Raw genomic sequence first — 13,879 nt, 5'->3', positions numbered from 1 at the left:
AAGGGGCTATTACAAAAATACATAAAAACTATTACAACTCAATGACAGAAAGACAAAATAATTTAAAAACAGACTAAGTTTTGAGCAGACATTTCTCCAAAAAAAGACAAATAAATGGCCAATAAGCACATGAAAAGATATTCAACACCATTAGTCTCCAGGGAAATGCAAATCAAAACCACATTGAGATACACTTCTCACCAGAAGATAGTGAGTACAATGAAAGACAGGAAACTAACAATTGGCTAGAATGTGGAGAAATTGGGATATGTTATTGTTATAAATGGAAATGGCCAGGAATGTGGAGAAATTGGGATATGTTGCTGTTATAAATGGAAATGGCCAGGAATTCGGCAGTTCCTCAAACTGTTAAACAGCACTACCAGCATTTCTACTACCAGGTATATATTTCAAGAAAATTGAAAACTTATGTCCACACACAAAGAAACCTTACACAAATGTTGATAGCATCATTATTCATAATAGCCAAAAAAATGAACATGATCCAAATGTCCATCAACTGATGAATATAAACATTATGTATTATAGCCATGAAATGGGATTTATTTGGCAATCAAAAGGAATGAAGTGTTGATGCATACTACAACATGAATGAACCTTGGAAACATTATTTTAAGGGGAAAAAGCCAGTCACCAAAGACCACATATTATACAATTCCATCTATCTGACTGTTCATAATAGGCAATTTTACAGAAAGTAGATAATAGTTGCCAAGGTGCTAGAGATGGGGAAGAGGATTTCTTTCTGGGTTGATAAAAATTTTCTGAAATTAGATAGTGTTTATGGCTGTACAACTCTTAATATAACTAAAAACAACTGAATTTTACATATTAAAGGATAGGTTGTATGACATATGAATTATATCTCAAGAAAACTGTTGTTTTTTTAATAGACTCAGCTAACCCACTTTGTAATCTTTGCCTTAAAAAAAAAGTTCTAAATCAAAATAGTTCTTACTAATAATTATAAAAAGATTTTTTGTAAAAATTACTAGGCAGGAAGTAAAGTGTCCAATTTTCTAAATCAACCAGCATGCATATCTTATTCTATACAAATAAAATTTAGTGCTTTAGTAATAATGACATGTTTTAGAAAAAGAATAGCTCAAAACTAGAAATGGCTCCCCCCTGTCTACAAATAAAGCCCTGTCTCCACAATCCACAATCTAAAGGAAACATATCTCCAGCCTTACAGCTCATAAATTCTTTACAAGCGCCCCACATGAGCCAAGTTATATTGCTGGAGAAGTGGATTTCTCCAAGTTAGGGGGAGTGAGGTTCTTACAATAACTTTAGAAAGTGAATTTTCTAAGACTCACACAGGAGAATGAATGGGTTTTATTGGCGTGGGATTATATTTCCTGGGTTGCAAAGTCCCATTGTCCTTAAACCAGTCCTGGAACAATATGTATTTGGGGCTCCAGTAAAGCCAAAAGCAGGACAGTGTCCAGAGTTTCTTTTGCATGGTAGACTGAGTCCAATGTAGCAATAGGCTAGACTTAGCCATCATCCATTGTGTGGGTCTCACATGTCTGCGAGCCATAATGCATCCCTGCAACAGGAGTTCCAGGAGTGCAGGCAGACAAGAAAGGAGAGGAAAAAAAGAGGGGAGCAGAGGGAAGGGAAGGGAAGGAAAAAGAGGAGAGGGGAGAAAAGGAGAGGGGAGGATTCCCTTTGACCAGGAGTTTAAGTATAAAATTTTCCAGCATTTGCAGTGGCCACACCTATTCATTGATTTGTTCCCAGGTATGGCTGAGAGGTTAAGCATCTTCCCACGTCACCAGACCTTACTGGGCAAGCATCTATTGTCCAATTCCTTCCCCCATCAATCTGCAGAGAACAGACTTGGAGAATGTTAATTGCAGTTTCCTTGCAAAGCTACATTAATGGTGTGGTTTTATTATCCAGTCTCCCCTTTACTCCTTTCCTATTCATAATAACCAGGTTATTATAATGGTATCAGTTAGACCATCTTTATGCCTAAAAAATACCTCACACTTTCTTAAATACACTACTTCTACTTGGAATGCCTTTGTTCCATAGAAATTGAATGAATCCTCCCCATCCTTCAGTATTTGAAATGCCACCTTCTCTATGAAGCCTTTCCTGATTCCTCCCTCCGATCAGGGTCAGGCTGAAGCAAACTTCCTCTCCGTAATTATAGCTCTCTTAAAATACTTCTTATTAATGTTTCTCACAGTTATATGCACACTTGTTTTTTTTTTACCTTACTCAACAGTTAATCCCATAATTATAATTTGTATGAAATTTCAACATGATGCCTGGCATATCAGTTTTAATCCTCACAACAAGCCTAAAAAATAGGTATTATTATTCCTCTTTTAAAAATAAAGAAACTGAGGTTGAGAGAGGATAAATCCTATGTTCAAGGCCCATCGATAAGTAGAAGTTCTGGGATTTGATTCACTTTTTATAGCATCTTTGTTTCCCGACAGTACTTAACACAAGACATTGCCCATCGTAAGTCTTCAAAAATGGTGTGCATTGATCAATTAATTGGATGTTTCAATTAATTGATCAATGCACACCATTTTTGAAGACTTACGATGGGCAATGTGATAAAAATATTAATCACTTATCTTGAGTTTTACATTCAGGCTTAATTTAGTTTACATTTATAAACAGAGCTGAGCTAAGTCATTGAATATTAATCCCAATTTCTTCACTTACAAAAACTGTAATGTTTAGGTAATTGAAGTATTGTGAGGATTAAATGACACAAGAAATGTTAAGTTCTTAGCACACAGAAGGGCTCAATAAATGTAGTTTTCTTCTGTTTCATACTCTTGTCCCCTATGCTCGGCACCCTACTTACAATGGCTAGATCCAGACCTGGCTGGCCCTACCCCTGTCAAGCCCTGCCAGATCGGGGGAGGGTAGGCCTCAGGTCGCCTGGCCTTATATTGGGGTGGGGGGCACAGCCTGAGGTCCCCTGGTCCAAACAAGGGCTTGTGCTTTGAGGTCCCCTAGCCTGGGCCAGGGGACATAGCCTAAGGTCTCCCATCAAGCCCCGCCAGGCAGGGTTCACAGACTCAGTTCCCCAGGCCTGGAGCGGGGTGCAAGGCCTGAAGTCCCCGTGGCCTGAGACCTCCTGTCAAGCCCCACCAGGCAGGGGGTGCAGCCTCAGGTTCCCTGTCCCAGCCCAGCAACAAGCAGCCTCGGGTCTCTGCTGATTGCTCATTAAGGCTCTTATGAGAACTATTGATGGAGCCATCTTGGCCATTATGGCATGATGGTCAATTTGCATATTCCCTCTTTATTAGATAGGATGGTTAGTTTAACTTATTCTCATCACTTTAATATGTTAACTTCTTCACCTTGATAATAACTCTTACCTTGGTATTATTATTTATCTTGTTTTAAACATGGGAAAACTGAAGTACAGAGAATTGAAGAAGCTTCATCAAACTCCACAACTAATAAGTAACAACTAGGTTTTGACTGCAGGCACCCTGGTGCCAGAGACAATACTCTCAACTATCACACTGACTTCCTATGTGCTTTTACTATCGATTGTTTTTCCTTTATTTCTCTTTCTTTGAATTCATGGGGACATTGTGAAAATTACATAAGATAATATATGCAAAGTACAGTTCCTAGCACATAGTGAATACAGGATAAGTAGATCCTATTTTGATGATCATTACCTAAATCATCTTTAGGGTCTAAAATTAAAGCAGACATAATTCTGTCTCTCCCAGAAACATACAGAGTGTGTGTTTATGTGCATGTGCGTGCATGCATGCGTGCGTGCGTGCGTGCATGTGTTGAGAGAGAGAGAACAAGAAAGAGAGAGAAAGAAAGAAAGAAAGAAAGAAAGAAAGAAAGAAAGAAAGAAAGAAAGAAAGAAAGAAAGAAAGAGTCAATGTCTGGATGATACATAATGTCATGATATTTTGGAGAGCAATGTACAAGATTAAGAGAAATTTTAATATCAATTGTTCAGAAGTTTATGTATATGATTTAATGTTAACAAATATTACAACCACCTTGTGTTTTAACTTTTCTGAGTTCTGTAATAAAAGAAGAAATAAAATTATTAAGGGTCATTTAATCCAAATTTCAAACTACAGTAGAAATACAGTCTATAATATCCCTGGCCTACAATTTTCAAAATTCTATTTTCATAATTCCATCTTCTTCATTATGTTACTCATCCACTGTTACATAGTTTAGTTTCCAGAAAGTTATGCCTTCTATTGAAATCAAATAAGCGTACCTTCATCTTAAAAAAAATAAAAGCAATTAAATTAAAGCAGCCCCTCTACTCCATTGTTCCAGTTTGAAATATAGACGCACAACATTGTATAATTAGTCTAAAGCAGTTGTTCCAGTAAAGGAAGTGTGAGGTGGCATGTAGAGTGGGGCCTGAGAAGGAACAGCCGGAGCTGAGAAGAATAAGACAGCAGGTGGGAGCTGCCTCATCATGGGCAGGGCGTCCAGTCTCCCAGCAGAATGCTCACAGGCCCATAGCCAGGTATTCAGTCAATTTCACCTCAAAACTAACCAGCTAGTCCAAAGCCGGTTTGGCTCAGTGGATAGAGTGTCGGCCTAAAGACTGAAGGGTCCCAGGTTCAATTCTGGTCAAGAGCATGTACCTTGGTTGTGGGCACATCCCCAGTGGGGGGGAGGGGAGTGCGGGAGGCAGCTGATCGATGTTTCTTTCTCATCGATGTTTCTAGCTCTCTATGCTTCTCCCTTCCTCTCTGTAAAAAAAAATCAATAAAATATATTTTTTGAAAAACTAACCAGCTTGAAAATAGGGTGATACTTTGGACTAAGGGGGAGTTCTTAGAAAACTTATCGTTTTCTGAAAAATCAGTAAGTGTTAGGTTTAGTGTTCCCATTAAATACGAGTACTACTAGTGAACTGCCAATATGTACTCAATGTGTAACATTTTCCAGAGCAAGTTGTAAGGAAGGGCCACTGTTTTGATCCATGTTTTGTCAGCTGCCAAGTAACTGTCTTATGTCTGGCAGCTGTGGACGGTGAACAATGCTTCTAATGTAGCTGTCAGGAAGCCGAGGATCTGCTCATGACCTCCACAGTGAATCATGAATACTGGCTAGTTTCTGACCACCATGTGCAAAAGGGCATCCTCTGACTTTGTGTAAAGCCAGTAATATTAGAAAGGGGGGGGGGGGGGGAGGCGCATATTACTCTGTGTTCCATAAATCTAGAATAATGGGTATAAAATCTAATGACTGTAAAAATGGAAATTCTAAAAAAAAAATCTAGATCAGCCAGTATTGCTCAGTGGTGACCATTGACCTATGAACCAGGAGGTCACAGTTCAATTCCCAGTCAGGGCACATGCCCAGATTGCCAGCCCGATCCCCAGTAGGGGGCATGTAGGAGGCAGCCAATCAATGATACTGTCTCATCACTTATGTTTTTTATCTCTCCCTCCTCCTCCTCTCTTCTTCTCTGAAATCAATAAATATGTTATAAATAAATAAATAAATAAATAAATAAATAAATAAAAACAATTGTACATATCAGCTCAAGACAGGTTGTTTTCCCTGCATTTTTTTCCTTTTCTCTTTTTGCTTACAAGTTCAGACAACTGAAAGATTTGTATTCTTGAAGATAGTTTTAAAGCAAATGAACAAAGTTGATTAAAAAGCATTAGACCATCTAAAATCAATGAGCAGCCAATTTCAGATGAAAAGAATGAAGCTTTGGGAGCTAAAGCAATACAGCCAGGAGAGACAGCAAAAGACAACCCTCAACAGGTGTCAGGCCCTGACCTTGTAGACACACACTGAAATGTGTGACCATCTCTGAGTTAGCACAAACAATGATTAAAATAATTAAGTTTTCAAAGCACTGAGGACTGGCCGGGGGGGGGGGGGGGAGTAGCAACAATTAGTCATTATTAATTGAACAGACATTTTGAACTGTGAATCATGGAATAAGGTCCAGGCACTCCAGAACAGAATAAGACAAATTCCCTATTCTCTCATCTAGTGCGAGATCAACACTCAAACATAATTGGGAGGGAGGTTAATAAAGAACAAACTGCTAGGATATTTAGAAAAGGCCTCACAGAGAATGTAACACTTAAGACAGGTAGAAAAAGCTAAGAAGTGGGTGAGCAAGGGTAGAGGCAAAGAGCATGAAAGGACCTGGCTTTGGGGGAAGAGGGAAATTCAGTATGACTGAACTCTAGACTTTGTGTCAGTGACATATGAAAAATGCAGCAGGAGAGGAGGTTAATATCAGGTTGTGAAAGTAGAGAGTAAAACCCTATAGAGATCTTTCAGCGGGATGATAGCATGAGCATGCCTGTTTTGGGGGAAAGATGCCTCAGGTAGCCATGTAAGATGGACTGCAGTGGGAAGAAGCTGGTAGCAAAAAGATCAAATGTGGTGAGTGATGCCAATATGCCAGTCAAAAAAAGATAGAGACCTGCTGGGCTCTTGTGGCTCAGTGGTTGAACATCAACCTATGAATCAGGAGGTCATGGTTCAAATCCCAGTCAGGGCACATGCCTGAAAGGCAGGCTTGGTCCCCAATAGGGAGTATGCAGGAGGCAACCAATCAATGATTCTCATCCTTGATGTTTCCATCTCTCTCTCCCCTCCCTTCCTCTCTGAAATCAATAAAAACATATTATTTTAAAAAAAGAAAGATAGAGGCCTAAAACAAGACATTGGCAGTGAAAATAGAGAGCCAGAGGTAAATTCAAGAGTTCTTTTTAATTATAAGTAACAGGATTTGATGAGTAATGGATGTGATGGGTGAGTGGAGAGAAGAACCACACAGAGCTTCAAGCCTCTCACAGGCATATTTTGAGCTGGAAGCACAAATGGAAGCTTACACACTTGCAGGGAAGGAGGAAATGGAAGTATAGCTTGAATTATTCTACAAAAGGAGAAGTTCTGAAAAATGCTAACCTGGACTAGATTAGAGATGAAGCAGAAGCCAGCTACAGCTAATTAAAAGATTGAAATACAAGTTTGAGCTCAGGTAAGAGATCAGTATTAGATACTAATATGTGGGAGTTGTTGGCACATATGGGCATGAAAAAGAAGAAAACAGAGTGCACAGAGGTAAATTCAGAAGAAGACCAAAATGCAGGCCCTGGAAACACAACCACTGAATGTATACAGAAAGCATCACCATCAAAGGAGATTGAAAAGAAACAAGAATGTATTTATTCCAAATTGTCTAACTATTCCAATTATTCCATTATTATTGATCACCTATTATAGACCAATCATTGTGCCAGAGAGTAGAGAGATAAAGATTGTGACAGAATTTCTGCACAAGGATTGTTGTCTAATGGGGTTTATAGGCAAATAGAGTCACTTGAAAAATTCTTGCACAGGTACCACAATAGAGAAAATCACAGGGTGTGAGGAGAAGAGTTATAGCAATGAAACCAAGAGAGAAAAGATTCTCAAGAGATAGAGAGAATAACAACAGGCAAATGTGATCTCACACAGACATTACTGGAATTTGAATGATGATACTTAAAGTCTGTATCAGGTTGTTCTTTCCAGTAAAAGATGCTAACTCTTAATCCTCAATACATCTTCAGTGGTCACTTTGTCCGATAGTATCACACAGAGGCCTAAGAGTCTTAGAAAAAGAAAACATTTCTTGTTTCATAGGTCCTATACCCAGATTAACCATATTGAGACTGTAAAGAGATCTTCCAACTGAGGGTTCTAGAAAATGCTTTGAAATTCCATAGAAATTACATATTTTTCCCTAAGATGAAAGAGTGCTGGAGGAGGGAAAATAATGACTAATATGTGTTTTTTTTAACTGCATTTGCTGAGTACCCAGCAAGATAGGTAATGTGATTTGGCACTCCCAAGCATCATAAAACTTGTGTTCTGCCGTATCTTGGCCACTTGCATGCTGGATTTTAATTTTCCTTTTGTAACATGGGTGATTTGAATAGAATGCCTTAACATGCTGTAGCTCCATGAGTCTCACTTATATAAAGAAGAGACACAGTCCCTCAGGAATAAGCAACTAATAAGTAAAAATGTACAGCATGGCACAGAAGTCCTTATGTACCAGATTTTGTTCTCTGTGAATTATTTGTTTAATAAAATTTCCACCTAATAATAGCCAGAGACCTGTGAAAACAACTAAAGAACACAGGCAAAAATTAAAGTTTTTATGGAGACTGTAGGAGAGCATGCAGACCATTCCAAATCAGCACGGAACATGTATTTTGCGTGTATTTAAAAACAATTAATATGCATTGAATTCTTACCATCTGCCAGACACTATGCTAAGTATTTCAAATGCACGGTGCTACTAATCTTCATAACAGCTCCATGGAGTAGGAATTATTAGTATTCTCATTTTTCAGAGAAGGAAACTGAGACTCAGAGAGGTTAAATATGTTCTTTGAGATGACAGAGCTCATCGCTAACAGCGATGGGTTCAAACGCAAATTATCTGAATCCACAGCACAGGCCTTTCACCCCTTCACAATACTGGATCCATAGGTTAGGTAACCACAAATAGGAGAGAAGGAAAACACTGAGTCCAGCACTGTGCCGGCAGGTTGAAAATGAAGTGAGGTCCATCAGAGGAAGCCTGGTGAAGGAGATGGACCTGAAGCGGTGATTTCAAGTTAGATTATCAAGAAGTGCTACCACAAAGGCACTCTAAATAATTCAAATGGGTTCTGCTTTCATGACAAGACCAAAAAAAAAAAAAAAAAAAAAAAGCTAAATTCAATATATTCGTTTTAAGTCAACAGTTATCGAATCACCACATTCAATTGTACTTCGGAGGTCACAAGCAGAACCGAGTTTCCACACAATTTCTTCTTCAATTATAGAGTCGCATAATGCATATACAGAGGGGAGAATGATGAGTGTCAAACCCCGGGTTCTGAATGGGAAACTTATTCATGAGCCCACTAGACAATGGCATCCGAATATGGGCGGCCGTTAGGGGATGAGAAACCAGACCAAAGCGTAATAAGTCCTCTCTGACAGAGACAGCAGGGGGGAAAGAAGGAACTGGAGTGTCTGTGCGAGTGAAGATAAACATCACTGAGAAAACAGTCAGGCCTGGAGAGGGAATCTAAGAGTCAGCATTCTAGGAAAGTGGAATAAGTTCTCAAAGGAATTCCTAAAACCGAAAACAAATTAGAATACTGAAAGCACACTCCACAGCGTTAAACAACCTATCAAAACAGAATTCTCTGAAGTCCAAGCAGCTGCTGTGATGTGTCATTCTGTCGCTGGGAGAGAAAACCCAATTACTACTTTAATGGTCAAACCATAAAGACTCTATGACTGGTGAGGGCCAGCAAAAAATGCTGAGATTCAGAAATGCCATTTGGTAGGAAATCACTGCTCCTCTGGCATTCGATAAGAACACTAATCAGCATCAACCTTTTTCATTCATTATTTAACAAATATTGTTTGTTTGTTTGTTTGTTTGTTTGGAATACATTTTTTTTATTAATTTCAGAGAGGAAGGGAGAGAGAAATGGGAATAGAAACATTGATCAGCTGCCTCTTGCACACCTCCCACTGGGCACTGAGCCCATAATCCAGGCATGTGTCCCAACCAGGAATCAAACTGTGACCTCCTGGTTCATTTTAATGCTTAACCACTGAGCCACAATGGCCTTAATAAGTATTGAGGTCACTCTTCTTGGCTTAAAAACACAATAAGGTGAATAATAATGTTCTTGTAGAATTTATATTCTGGCCTAATAAATAAATTTTAAGTGAAATATATAGCATATAAGATGATGCTAAGCGCTATGAAGAAAAATAAAGCAAGGAAAAGAAAATGAGGAACATGGCAGACAGGCACCAGGGAAATATAGTTTTAAATAGGACTGAGACCCAAGGCCTCACTGAGCAGGGAACGTTTAAACATAAACCTAAAGGAGGAAGCGATGAGCCATGTACATAACAGGGAAAGAACAGAAAGGTCAGCACAAAGGCCCTGAGGCAAGAATATCCTTAGCACCTGAAAGGAAAAAGCCTAATCTTGGAGCAAAGCAAGAGAACAAAAGCTCATGGGAAATTATGTAAAAAGGTAGTAGAGCAAGAGAAAGGCTAAATCATGTGTGATTTTGCAGATCATTATATGAATCCTGGCTTTTACTATAAGTAAAAGGAAAAACTTTCACTAAAATTTTAGCAGAGAAGTAAAACTACGTAGCCTAAATGCTTGAAGGTGGTAGAACCAAGAGTAGGAGAGAAACAGTTGGGAGACTGTTCTTTTGAGTATATTCCTGGACAAATCAGAATTGCTATCTATTCTTAAAAGAATAATGCTTAAAGCTCAGGAGTCAAACCTATGGGTTCAAATCCTGGCTCAAATTCAAGCCTAAATGTCCTCCTATCTATACTAATCTACACTAATAAAAGAGAAACATGCAAATTGGCCATCCATTCACTATGCCCACCAGCCAATCAGGAGCAAGTATGCAAATTAACCCAACAAAGCTGGTGGATCATTTGCATCTGCAGGTGAGGAGCAAAGACTGAAGACAGCATAGAAGGAAGCCAAGTGCTGCAGAAGGGAGCAAAGCAGCGGAGATAGGCGGGAGCTAGGCAGTGGAGATGGGAGGGAGCAAGACAGTGGAGACGGGAAGGAAGCTCTTCCTTCTCTGCTTTGCTCTGGTTGCAGGAAGCCCTATTCTTGCACGAATAGGCCCGAGGAAGCCCTAGTCTTGTAGGAATCTCCCTGCAGTGGGCCTCTAGTGTAAAATAAGAATCCAAAATAAGATATAAATGAACATGTACTGTGCGTCAGACCCTGTTCTACCATGTATAATTTTTGGTTTTCCTCAGAAGCAGGCCAGAAGACAAGAATATGAGTGTGGTTTACTAGGAAAGTACAGAAACCACATCGGAAAGGCAGCCTGTACAAAGTATGTTACCAAACCAGCTACTGCAGAGAACAGCTGGAGCTTAATCACATGGGGAAACGCTGGCAAACGGACTAGAACACAGATTCATCCCACCCAGGGAGCAAGGGAGATGGAATAATATTTATACTCCAAGTTGGGTCAGTCATGGTTCAGAGGTGTTCATTTCCAGGCACTTCCACCCTGTGCCTGCCTGTCTTGCATGAGCGGAACAGTCCCTGTGGCTCTCAGAGAGCCCTCAGGCACAGAACAGCAGGCCCTGGCACACACTGGCAACAGTAAAACAGACAGTAAAACAGTCTGATCTGAGGGGCATGGGCCAGGGAACTGACAGCAATGGCTACATGGCCACAGGAGGAAAAAGACTCCCAGAACACACCACACACATGTTAACAGTAATTCTTTCTGAAGGATAAAAATGGCTTCTGTTTATTACTCTCTTTTTGTGCACCTCTCATCTTTAAGATTCTGAAACAGCTGAGGCCGGTTTGGCTCAGGGGTGGAGCGTCGGTCTGCGGACTGAGAGGTCCCGGGTTCAATTCCGGTCAGGGGCATGTGCGTTGGTTGCGGGCACATCCCCAGTAGGGGGTGTGCAGGAGGCAGCTGGTCGATGTTTCTCTCTCATCGACGTTTCTAGCTCTCTATCTCTCTCCCTTCCTCTCTGTAAAAAAAATCAATAAAATATATTTTTAAAAAATAATAATAAAAAAAATAATAAAATAATAAAAGATTCTGAAACAAATATGTTATTATATGTATCATATCGATACAGAATATAAGCCAGCTATTTATTGAAATCTTTAACTGCATCTTATCTGGGGTGTTGTTGTTTTATCAAGTTCTTATGACAATTTGTTACACAGTGGGGATTGTTATTTCCATTTTACAGAAACAGTGACTATTTGGGAAATTGAATGGACTGCTGGGAGTTATTGGTCAAGCAGTGTGGGCTGCAGATGTCTGGTTTTCATGACTCTTCCTACCCATAGACTTGTCATCTTGGATATAGGAATTACCTACATTAAACTCTTGATCTTACAGATGAGAAAACTAAGATATTAAGTAATCAGCCCACAGTCACACAGCCAGATAAAAGACGAGACTCCAATTCTTCAGACCTGGTTTACATGGGATCTGGTTCGCACATAACACAAAGTTGAAGCACGTGGTGTCCACACCCGAACTACTTGTGTTCATATACATCCAGGGCCACTGTAGCTGTGTGACCTTAAGCAGTTTGTCCTCTCCAAAATGGGGAATCTGACCACATCTAGATCAAGATAGTTGCAAGCTAATTAATAATATCAGAAAAGCCGCCAAAACTGGTTTGGCTCAGTGGATAGAGCGTCAGCCTGTGGACTGAAAGGTCCCAGGTTCGATTTCGGTCAAGGGCATGTACCTTGGTTGCGGGCATATCCCCAGTAGGGGGTGTACAGGAGGCAGCTGATCAATGTTTCTCTTTCATCAATGTTTCTAACTCTCTTTCCCTCTTTCTTCCTCTCTGTAAAAAAAAAATCAATAAAATATATTTTTAAATAAATATAATATAATAATATAATATAATATAATATAATATAATATAATATAATATAATATAATATAATATAATATCACAAAGCCTTGTTAGGAGTATGTTTGTTAATTTTATTAGTCTATGTATTACACTAACCAGAGAGAAAAAAATAAAAGGATAGAATACAAAAACCTCCTAGGGTTGAAACTGGTTTGGCTCAGCAGTAGAGCATCGGTCTGCAGACTGAAAGGTCCCAGGTTCGATTCCGGCCAAGGGCATGTACATTGGTTGTGGGCACATCCCCAGTAGGGAGTGTGCAAGAGGCAGCTGGCGATGTTTCTCTCTCATCGACGTTTCTAGCTCTCTATCCCTCTCCTTTCCTCTCTGTAAGAAAAATCAATAAAATATATTAAAAAAAAAAAAAAAAAAACCCGACTAGGAGTAAGGAGTTAGATAGGTCTTAGAAGGAAAAGGTTTTAAGAATTGTAGTGTAATCCTGTTTAAATGGTAAAGGATCCTGAAAGTGCTTTCCACAGTTCTGATCAAATGTTGTCAAGGATAATTTTAGAGAGAGGCAGTATATATTTTTGGAGAAAAATACAGGCTGCTGGGTTTGAACTATGGCTCTGCCACAGCTATCGGATGATAAGCAAATTCTTTTAAACTCCATGCCAAGGTTTTCTCATCTGCAAACGGGAAATAATAGACATGCGTTTTCTAAAAACTCTTAGAACAGTGACTACTACATAGGAAGTAACGAATAAATGTCAAAAATAAATAAACGTTGTTCGTTGTTATTATTGAATGTATTAAGTTTCTCAATTAAATGTATTTTAAATGGGAAGAAGAAAACTGTGATAGATTACAACAGGATTCCATCTTGGAGACAACAGGTACAATTTGATCCTAGGCAGATATGTTTACATGGATGGGTGTGCGTTTGGCTATCCTATGGCATAGTGATACCATTTTACATTCCCAGAAGCATTAAGATGTACACCAGTGCACTCAAACAAATTACTATTGCAATGTTGATTGACACTTAGACAGGAATAAGAAGTTGTCAAGTCAATGCAAATAAAGAAACATGTATGAAAAGGAACAGGCAGAAAAGGCATTTTTCTCCCAACATGAGAATCAGCACCTCATTTTTTATATTAAAGATTCATGGCAGCCCAGATGGCATAGTTCAGTGGTTTAAGGTCAACTTCTGAACCAGGAGGTCACGATTCGATTCCCAGTCAGGAACATGCCTGGGTTGCGGGCTCAATCCCAATCGGGGGCACGCAGGAGGCAGCCAATCAATGATTCTCTCTCGTCATTGATGTTTCTTTCTCTCTCCTTCTCCCTTCCTCTCTGAAATCAATAAAAATATATATTTTTTTAAAAAAAGATACATGGCATTTCACTTTCTTCAAAGTGAAAGACCTGCCTTCAGCAGCAGAAACCAGAT

At 39.3% G+C, this 13,879-nt stretch overlaps 1 protein-coding gene across 1 annotated transcript in view; it reads right to left on the bottom strand.

The window, feature by feature from the left end:
* The window catches only part of LOC311627643 (disks large 1 tumor suppressor protein-like), a gene marked incomplete at its 3' end in the record, with an annotated part of 243,407 nt that overhangs the window by 94,154 nt on the left and 135,374 nt on the right, over nt 1–13,879 (bottom strand). The window lies entirely within an intron of this gene.

This window comes from Pipistrellus hanaki (assembly GCF_964339955.1).
Source record: "Pipistrellus hanaki genome assembly, chromosome: 9".
Lineage (NCBI taxonomy): Eukaryota > Metazoa > Chordata > Mammalia > Chiroptera > Vespertilionidae > Pipistrellus > Pipistrellus hanaki.
This window is presented reverse-complemented; position numbering and strand designations above follow the sequence as displayed.